The following is a 10,433-nucleotide window of genomic DNA, read 5'->3' on the forward strand; positions in this document are numbered from 1 at the left end:
GAGAGAGAGAGAGGAGACTTGGCCGAAACCTTACCGATCACCGATTGTTGAACTCTAGTCACCGATTGTCAGCCTCTAGTCACCGATTGTCGGACTCTGGTTAACGATTATCGGACTCTGGCCTCCGGTCACTGGACTCCGGTCTTCTGTCGCAGAACTCCGGTTACCAGAATCCAGTCACCATTCATCGGAATTTTGCTGGTCATAATAGTCTGGTCGCCGGACTTTTGTAAATTTCACCGAAAATTTCATCGCCAGAACCATACCATACCCTAACTAGAGGTTTTAGTGAGGGGCAGTACATAATGTTGAAAAATATTTTACTGGAGGCTCTATTTTTGCGACATTTGCGGGGTCCTGTTGCCGGGACTCTCCCTCTTGATTGTCTCCATCTGTAGTCATGGTAACGTTACGTGAGAAACTTTTTGTTCAGAGTTTCCCACAGACGACACCAATGTTGATGCAGTGGATTAGCATATTGCCTAACCCCTAATATCTATGTTTGAATGTGAGTAGCGTTGAAAGTATCCTTAGCTTAGTAGATCTATCAATAAGAACATAAGACACTGCTTAGAGGAAGAGACCGCGGGTGGGCGGTCTTCTACGCTCCGACGCCTAAGTCAGTATTGATGTTGACAGAATAACAGTGGGTAAGAAATAATTGTTTAGTAAATGAAGAGAGAGTGAGTTACTATCTATAAGCTGAAGGTGTAGGTGACTTATTTGAAGTGGGACTGTTGCCCTCAATATTTATGTTTTATCAAGCGGTATTGAAGCCGTGCGTACGAGCGCGTCTAGTCCTATTTGACGAGCAGCTTGCTGCTACTTGTAGCTGGTGTTGCTGTCTTGCCTTTGGTGTCTCCGGTTTGGGTGTGTTTGACAGTTATGGCCAAACAAAGTGTTGTCCAAGTACGCCAGTTAGGCATATGTGTCTACATAAATGTTACTGAGAGTCAATAAAAATAGAATACTACTGCCTTAACAACCACCAAAGAATTTCCAGAATTTAATAACCGGTTTATTAGGAGATAATAAAAACTCTATTGGGGGTATTAAGAAATTGAAAGCATAAAACCTCCTAAGCTCAAGCAACAACTCAACTTTCAATCGGATCAAGACTAAAACCCAATGATGTATCTTTTATCAAATTGAAAAGAAATAGAGAAATTGTTGAAGTTCAGAAGGGATCTTTCCTAGCTACGCTAGCTACACTAGAGATTATACTCCCATAGAAGCCCAACACTAAGCCCAATTGGGGGAGGCCTACCAAATCGAGTCCAGCAACCCACAGTCGACCAAGTGCTCCAACAACACCCTCATCCCCTGGGTCCTCTTCCATCCCAGCTAGCCGCCAAGCTGTCAGTCCAGCAAAAATCCGGCCCTACCCACCATCAGTCCACCCTAGAATCTTAGGGTTTCCGGCCGCCAGACCCCGCTCTGACTCCGACCACCATCACCTCCTTCAGCTCTACTTTCCCAGCCTAGAATATATGGCGGCCTCTGTTTCTAGTCACATCTAAACCCGACAGCCACCAAGCTTGCATCTCCATCATCAAGGTTAACCATTGATCTGCCTAACAAGACCAGATCAACGTCTACCAACATCAATCGAGTGTGTGTCTGTCCTGCACCAACCCAAGCGACCACCACCGAGCTCTCACCTCAGTCACCTAACCCATCCTCAGGCCAACACAAAACTAGATCTCTGCATCCATCACCGCCACCAGCAGATCTGAATCAGCTCCCATAAGAGACCAACCCCCGCTGCTCTTTCAAGCCATCTAAACTGCCACCACAATCTAATCCACTAGCGCTCAACAGCCAGTCCCGAAACCAACCAACACCGATTCCGACCTCCGTTGCCGAAGCCAAGCAAGGCGCACCACCATTCGATCTATCCGCCGTCGCAGTCAACCCGAGTCTGGTCGCTCCACCTCTCCTGAAACCAAACATGATCAAAGAAATGGAATCACCTCTCGTCGCCACAACATAGTCACAGCCGAGTTTCCCAAACACTGCCACCAATCTCACAACACAATCACCACCCTCGAGAGGGCGCCGCCGCCATGTCTGGACCCTAGGGTTCAGTGTTGACATGTTGGTTGATCCTATTCAACACAAGGATTCCCAGTGAAGAAAGGAAAAACTGTTACACGATCTGGAAGTTCAAGTGTTGATCACAAGTCTGCATAATCAGAGGTATTACCTCAAGGATTACAGGTAATGAGTTTTTCATTGGATCGTTTATGGTAAGTTAATCTCTTTATTGTTTAATTATCTTGAGTGAAAAAATTTCTGGTAAAAATCTTATGTTTAGGATTTTCTATATCAGGTTATTTAAAGTGCTTATTTACAAGATCTCTAATTATTTTAGGATATTTGACTTGGTGATTTTCCAAATCAAGTACATTAGAAATTGTTATCTGCATTACTCTTGCTTATCTGGTTTTGTATGTCTATGTGCTTTATCATTGGCATCAGCATGATCAGGAAATTGAATTGCATATTTTAAATGACTTTGTTATAGCAGTAAACTGGTATATCAGTTTTAGAAAGTGCTCAACAGATGTAACATAATTGCTTCATATCTGAAATGATTTTTGATCTGGTCATTGAATGGCATCAGTTAAGGGGGAGTATTTTCATACTCTATAAATTGATTTTGCTGCATTTAGAAAGGTAGGCTTTTTGTATGCTTTGTAGAAGGAATGTGTTAACATTGCTCTTGAGTTGTTTTCTGTTGACACTCATATTACAAACTGTCTGTGTGTGTTTACCTATCAACAAAGTATCTCATTCTTACTTGCAGATGGATTGCATTTGAAATTGTTGAAACCTGGTTTGGTGGAAGAGGAGAAACTGGTTGTGATTCATAACCAAGGAATCCTGACTGTACAAGGAATCCTGACTGTACAAGGAACAATCGAACTTTCAACTGAAAGTGATATTGTTTCAGTGCTGCTGCATATTTACTGATTGTGTATAAGAATCAGTTGTAGCATAATCTAGATGTGTGAGAACTAGAATAGCTGAGTGTGAGAGATCTCAGTTTGGCATGTCAATTTCCTTTGTTAAGGTTACTTGATCTTTTCTACTTGTGTAAGAAGTAAGAAGACAGAATTGTGTTCAACATTATGTAGTTGAGTGAGAATTACACTTTGTATTCGGTTGTTCAAGATTAATAGAATAATCTTGCTTGGTGCATTTTTCCCTCATTGAGGTTTTTGCACCAAGCTTTTGATACCTGTGTTTCTCGTTACATTTTAGCCATTTCTATACTTACATTCAGTCCAAGAGAGCTCTGACTAACTCGGAGGCACCCCATTTTTTTTCTTTCTCTAAGAAGTTGTTGACTAAAATTGCATAAGAGAGATTAGGGATAAAGCTAGCACATGTCACAGATCTAGTGTGATACTCAAATGTGCACACAGCACACGTGATTCATTTCTTCTTCAATTGACAAACGTGTGACCTACGTTGTGATCTTATCGCTCACGAAATTTTCCCCAATGTAGTCACCTCCGCCGAGAAGACCTAGCAAACTAATAATGTTATTTATTTAAATCGTTCTTTTTTCCAGCCATCTACAAACACTGTTCCTATTTCGGCTCCAATATAATAGTCGAGCACATTATCACCAAGTTTTTGGTAATTTAAATGCTTTTCAAATTGAATAGTCTTTTCCTTTCCAGAATTTTATATCCATGCATATTGTTAACATTCAATTTGTTAAGGGCTAGACATCACTGGTGAGTGAGGAAAAAACATGCAGACTGGTTGTTATCTGATTTGATGTGTAATTTAGAGCATATAATATTGTCAATCATACTACAATGAACATAAAGAAAAATTATATCAAGAATTGACACGTTTTGTAGTTTTGCTCATGAAAATTGACAAATGCGGGCGGGACCATTATGTCAAGATTGTGAAAGGGCAACTCCATGCATCTACCACTTGATGCTGATATCATGCACTGCGTCAATACCGGATACTATTGTTGAAAGAATACCGGAATACCGGATACCATATTTAACATGATCGAGAGAATCTTTATATATTGTTACCGGGAGTAAAAGGTATGACTCAAATTATTCTAAATTCTAAACCATTTTCGGAATTAATTAAATCGTAAGGCGACTTTCTTTTTTTTGATAAAAGACTAATGTGACTGCCCTCAAGCTTTGGTTCATGAAAACGTCGAATGCAAACTCCTTATTTACAATAAGCCTTATGTTGCACGAATACTGGTATGAGTATCGGTTTCTGATACGATCTAATTTGTGAAAATGTTAAAATTAAATATATCAGGATACGATACGTGATAGAAATATCATTTAAATATTATTTTATTATATATAAATATAATTGAGAAATGAAACATAAAAAAAAAGTTTGAATGAAGAGTCTATTGAGAACAACTTGAATTGCTATTGATGAGTCACTGCCAAATAATTATATTTAACATGACACAAACGAACAAACTAACAAATAGCACTCTACTTGCGACTCTTTGTTTTGACATAATGGTGGCATAATAGAAACATTACTCGATATGTAACACGATTACAACCTATCATAATTACCTTACTCACAACATGCCTACTATGTTCTCGTTGGAGGATAAGTTCAACAACACTTAGCTTCACCTGTTACTAGGCGGGAACAACTATTTGACGAAGGAGGATCATTTGGTGTAGTGGTAGTTTCAGTGATTCAAGGCCGGAGAAGCCTAATGATGTCGGCAAAAGCTTCTTAGGTAAGGCTTAAGAGGTTGGGTAGCGGCATGTAACATATCCTATTTCAAATCTTAGATCCGAGCCAGATGCTCATTCTCTTCTAGCTAGTATATTTTGGTTCTTGAGAGTTCGTCTGTTAACGTCCAAGTTTCTGACACGTTCTTTATCGATCTCTTGGTATGCAAATTACATCTTCAAATGATATTATCACAAATTACAATTGCAGGTATTATTATGTTTACACTGCTCGAATGACATAAACATTGGAATTCTTGTTAATTTGTTAATATCAGTAGTATCTTAGTGACTTTTCATTTTAGATGCGATGGTAAATATTCTATATATTACTTTTCTTTTGATATTTTTTCATTGTGCTGTGTACTTCTTAATTTCATAAAATACCATTGGTCATCCTCTCCTTCCAAAAAAGATAATCATATTCCTTTTTAGCTTTTAAGCCGCCCTTCTGTTCCTATAATCGTACAACTTAGTTTAGTGAATTAGGCTGATTGCCTTATTATGAGCAATGGCCGACACAAGTGGATGACAGACAACATTCTCTAAAAGTCAATGTCAAGGTCAGATAATCCTTTGCGTTCTTCTTCTTCTTCGTCTCTTTCTGCCTAGGTTTCTTTCTTTCTTTCTTATCCATCCCCCCATTTCGTAATTCGTATTATCAAAACCAAAAACCACAGTATATTATTCTGGGGTGGTTGAGAGCTGATCGAGAGCACCAAGTAGTCTCAAACATGTGCTTTTGAACTAAGACCACATTTGGCTTTCTTCTTTGAATTCCCAATAACCTTCAAATGAGTTGGATATGGACGTGATCGATCTCGATCAGAAACCCCATTCGTTTCATGAATGACAATATTTACACATATGCGCGCGCGGACATGGTTTTAATATTAGATGCTTCATTTGCTTCAACTCTATGAACTGACCGCATCAATAGTAGTCTTAGTTTATGTTTTGGTCATGGTCTATGGTTGAGTCTTGTTGTAGTACTTGTACTTGTCTAGCTAGCTAGGATTATATTTTTGACATTTTGGGCACTGTGTGATCAAGCTAATGACCTCATTGTTGTGACGCCACCGTCCAATTAATCAAACTACAAATATAAAATTAAGTCCAAATTTAACAACCCTTTAATCTAATGTGATCAATCTTGAAGGACTTGATCTCCATGACTATCTAATTTAAGTATTTAACCCTAAGTGGAATAGTTAGGGTTTCCTGAATTAATTAATCAACGATTTGAGCTCATGGGTATATAGCTAGCCTATCTTATATAATTGATTTGGTTCTCCTTGAGGCTGGTATACACACTAACTCAATGCAGTGGTAAATTGAAATTCACTTTTTATGTTCTGGTCGATGAACCGTGACTTGATTGGTTAAGGAGTTTAACTGACAACTTTGAGATCATGGGTTTAAATCTCACGACATATGTAGGGTGTGTGAGTTATTTAATAATTTAAAAAAAAAAATCGAAATTCAAGAACAAACCTGTCAATTTTCCTCCTCTGGCTATAAGCTAGCACAGGATCACAATCTGCAATTTTCATGAAACCCTAGCTTGGATCAATTATGTTTGCAGCAGGGGATATGGGGGAGTCCCAAATGGTCAAGATTTGGACAAATTAAACTTGAAGGACTCCACTGATGAAGAAATGGTAAGTGCATGCCTCAATAGAAAACCTAATTAAACCAGAACGATTTAGTACTAATTTCCTAGCTTGAAAGCACAGTAGCTAGCTAGATTAAAAAATGTCGCAAGAGTACGTGTATTGTACGTCAAGAATAAGATCTTGATCGAAGCTGGCTGAGATTTAGGGTCAAACTCAACTGGATGAGTAAAAACCCAGTTGAAGACGGGTCACATTTTTCATGCATGTATGCAACTAGCCAACCATCTAGCACCAACTTGGATATCAAGTTGCTTCAAGTTCAGTGTATTTCGTGGGAGGTTTAATTTGTCAAGAACACAGTTCTATCTATTATTCCATGACGATTTTTGCAAACGGATAGACCAAGTTCAAATCGATTAATACGTACAGTAGTGAGACGTACGTCTGAATATCTGCTACTACAGTACGTACGTAGTCCACACACCTAAAGATTTAACTGGCGAGTCGACGAGGATGGATCGAAAACCAGATGGATTAGCTAGCTAGACTTGTCAATGGCAGGCTAATTGTGAATATATCCATCGAATTCATGAACAGGGAGGGTTTTTCACTCCAGCGTACGTTGAACTTAAATTTCTGAATACTACTAATTAATCACGTACGGGTCCAGAAGAAATTAATTTGAGGATGACCAAATCATCGATCTGGTCTTCCTTGTCGATCTGCACGTGTGTGAGACTTGTGACTAGAGAGTCTGGAATTCTTGTTGATTCAACTGCATCTGGGAGAGGTTGTTTAATTCAATAAGATAGCTGGACTACTTGATACTTGAATTTTCCAAATTTTTCTGAAAATGACTCAAGCTCGCCCTAGCTTGTTTTCTTTTAGTCGTTAGTGGATGATATATTACAACGGCTTGATCCATTAGATAGATCGACTTTACACAAAGACTATGTATAGATTCTAGTACTTGTCAAACATAGGAAAATTGCAAAAAGATTGATGACCATGTATATGTTCCTCTAATACGTCGACCATCTGATCGACAGAGAAGTAATATCCTTCTGATCGATCAACTGTTCAACATGCATTTTCCCCTGATCTCTGGATTATTTCCTTCATTCCATTCATTTCCTCTTACGTTTACTGCCTGTGTTACTTAAATGTTATCACGTTTCACATGCCTCCACAACCACTTTCCTTAATGGTTTGAGAAATTAATTCAATTTCTTGGAGATTTGGCAACATATGAACCAAACAATTAATTAATTAACCACCTGGTTGGTGGAGTGGCTAAGCATGAGACCAGAGTCGTTCTTTGCGCGCCCTATCGCGTTTGTTTGGAGGCAACCCGATGTCATAATTTGTTTGACGACAATCCTACCGGGATCCCTCTTTGCATATATAGGTTGTATACAAGAGTTTCCCTTCCGCCAAATAGCATGGCCTTGACGAAGGAGGCTTCAAGGCTCACATTATAGTACATGTGCGATTTTGTCGAAAATAATTAACTGGCCTATCCTTATTGAAAATGGTTAAAACTTGATGTCCTATCACTCGTATGTACAAAAGAAAGCTATAAAAAGTATACGATTACCATATTTACGAGTTTAACATTAGTCATTTTTAAGTTTTTAATATGGAAATATAGCTTCTATTCATACATCCAAAATGCTACTTAGACCCTCTTTTTTTATACGTACTTAAACCTATTTTTTTTTTCCAAGTTTGTATTGGCTTTGTCAATTCATATGAAATTACCAATAAAGACACATCAATAAAAATAAAAACTTACCTCCACGACTAGAATCTTCAACGAAGACAAAACTTGATCATTACAACGACTGTTTTAACAAAATTTTTGAAACAATATGTACTATATATATGTAGACATTAACTCTTTGATGTAATTTTGAAAGATGATGCAATTTGTAGACATTTTTGTTTTGTTTCTTAGCTTCTTTTCTCCGTCAGTTTCTTTTTGAATTTCGTTTGAACCCATTTGTTGTAATCAATGATGATCTTGAAGAACTTGGAGAGTTAACAAACAAGCTTGGCTCGATATAGCTAATAATAGGTTTGAACCAATTAGATGGATGTTGAAAGTAAAATATGATTGTTAGATGCCCAAAAATTGAACGAGGTCTAACTACCGAATATGGAGGTATAAATTAATAGAATCTTCAAAAGAAAAAGGTTTTTATTGAAATATGGGCATTTTGGGAAAATTGAGAAGGTGTAAAAGTAAAAGTAAAATTGAGGAGGTGTAAATAACATTTTAGTTATTTGTAAAAGTAAATTAGACGTCCATTAAGCAAGGAGAAATTTTTAGATGTTACAAGAGGACCAAGTGACAGTATGACGTGGTTCTACATTCTAATCAAATATTGACACGTGGATTTATTAGAACTAAAATATAAACTAAGTCTTTCTATTTTTTGTGAAATGACCTTCATGGGTTTCATGGGTATTTGTTGAGTTTAGACTAGGGTTTAGGGTTTGGGGTTAGGGTTTAGGGTTTAGGGGTTAGGATTTTGGGTCTAAGGTTTAGAGTTTAGGGTCTAGGGTTTAGAGTTTATAGTTTAGGGTCTAGGGTTTAGAGTTTATGCTAAATATGATATAGATCATACGGTTAAAAATCGTAAATTTTGGTTGGTAATTGTAGCTCAATTTTGAGACTGAAAATTATGATTTCGAATTACTGATACTTTTTTTTAAAAAAAAAATACAAGGACATAAAACCTTTTTTATTTATAAAAAAAAATGTAGGAATACAATATAAACATATAATCATGCAAACTACGTAAATGTCGAATCATGCAAATAATCTAGAAGATCCGTAACCCATCTCAATGCTGCAACCCCTAATATGTAGTGTCATGATCAATAAAATAATATGTTAGTACGAAAGAGCTGCCCAAACATGTTCAAAGTCCCCTACGATCATCTTATGCAGAGTCGCAGAGTGGGCATTCCTAGGGTCTAACATCATGTCCCATAACCCTAACAACCAACCAAGCCTTAAGGCCCAGTTCTCTAAAACTCAATCCACCACTAGCTAAGAAGAAAGTCGTCAGGTCGGAGCCTTCAATCGGCAAATCAACGTTGGAGGCCCTAAAGTCACTTGCTCTCTGAAGCGCCATTGCACCACCATCAAGGAGGCTGCAATTGCCATCACCTCACCGACAATACAAACATCCATCATAAATCATTGCCTGGCAAACAAGATCAATACTATTTACCCCGACTCAACATCAGAATAGCCTAAGCAACCCCAATAACAAAGATCTCAAGAAGAGCAAGACTTGACACCACAAAGTCGTCATCGACACCAACGACCCCATAAGAGGAGCCACTTGTCCCACACTCCCCAGCAAACCCATCAGCGTCGAAAGATTCGAGGCCGAGAAGAAGAAGAACAACCTAACAGAAATCCGGTTGGTACCCGAAATCCACTGAGAAAAACCCCACCACTTCCATCATCAAAATGACCAAGAAAGAGGAAGACCTATCTCTACCAACAACATAAAACTTAAAAACCCGTCATGAAATACCAAGGCTCTCGCTTTGGTTAGAATAATAATTAGTGATTACTTATAAGTTATAACCAACTAAGTGACAATACTTCTGTACAAGCTTGGCATTCCTCACTTTCGCTTTCAGCAAGCTTTGCTTTTTGTGTTTTAGGTTCGGGTTGTAAAAGAGGATTTATGTTGTAATTTTTAGTTTCCCCGAGTACAAAAAAAAAAAACCAATCGAGAGTGACGTATATCTACATGCATGAATAATTTAGGGATGTGAAATCCAGACACTCTAAATTGAAATCCACACACCCTCTCTCCTTATTTGGTAACTTAAATTTTGTCTTTAGTGACTTAAACTATTGTTTTTTTTTGTGATTGTGTTAACCAAAAAAGGAAAGAGGGTGTGTGGATTTCAATTTGAGGTGTGTGAATTTCACATCATAATTTAATACGGAAAATGCTTGAGACACCAAAAAGTTATGGATCCAGATATGCCAACCAGTAACTTTTGCTGGTCTCCATGACCAACCAATCACCTC

Source organism: Fragaria vesca, linkage group LG6, assembly GCF_000184155.1.
Source record: "Fragaria vesca subsp. vesca linkage group LG6, FraVesHawaii_1.0, whole genome shotgun sequence".
NCBI classification, from domain to species: domain Eukaryota; kingdom Viridiplantae; phylum Streptophyta; class Magnoliopsida; order Rosales; family Rosaceae; genus Fragaria; species Fragaria vesca.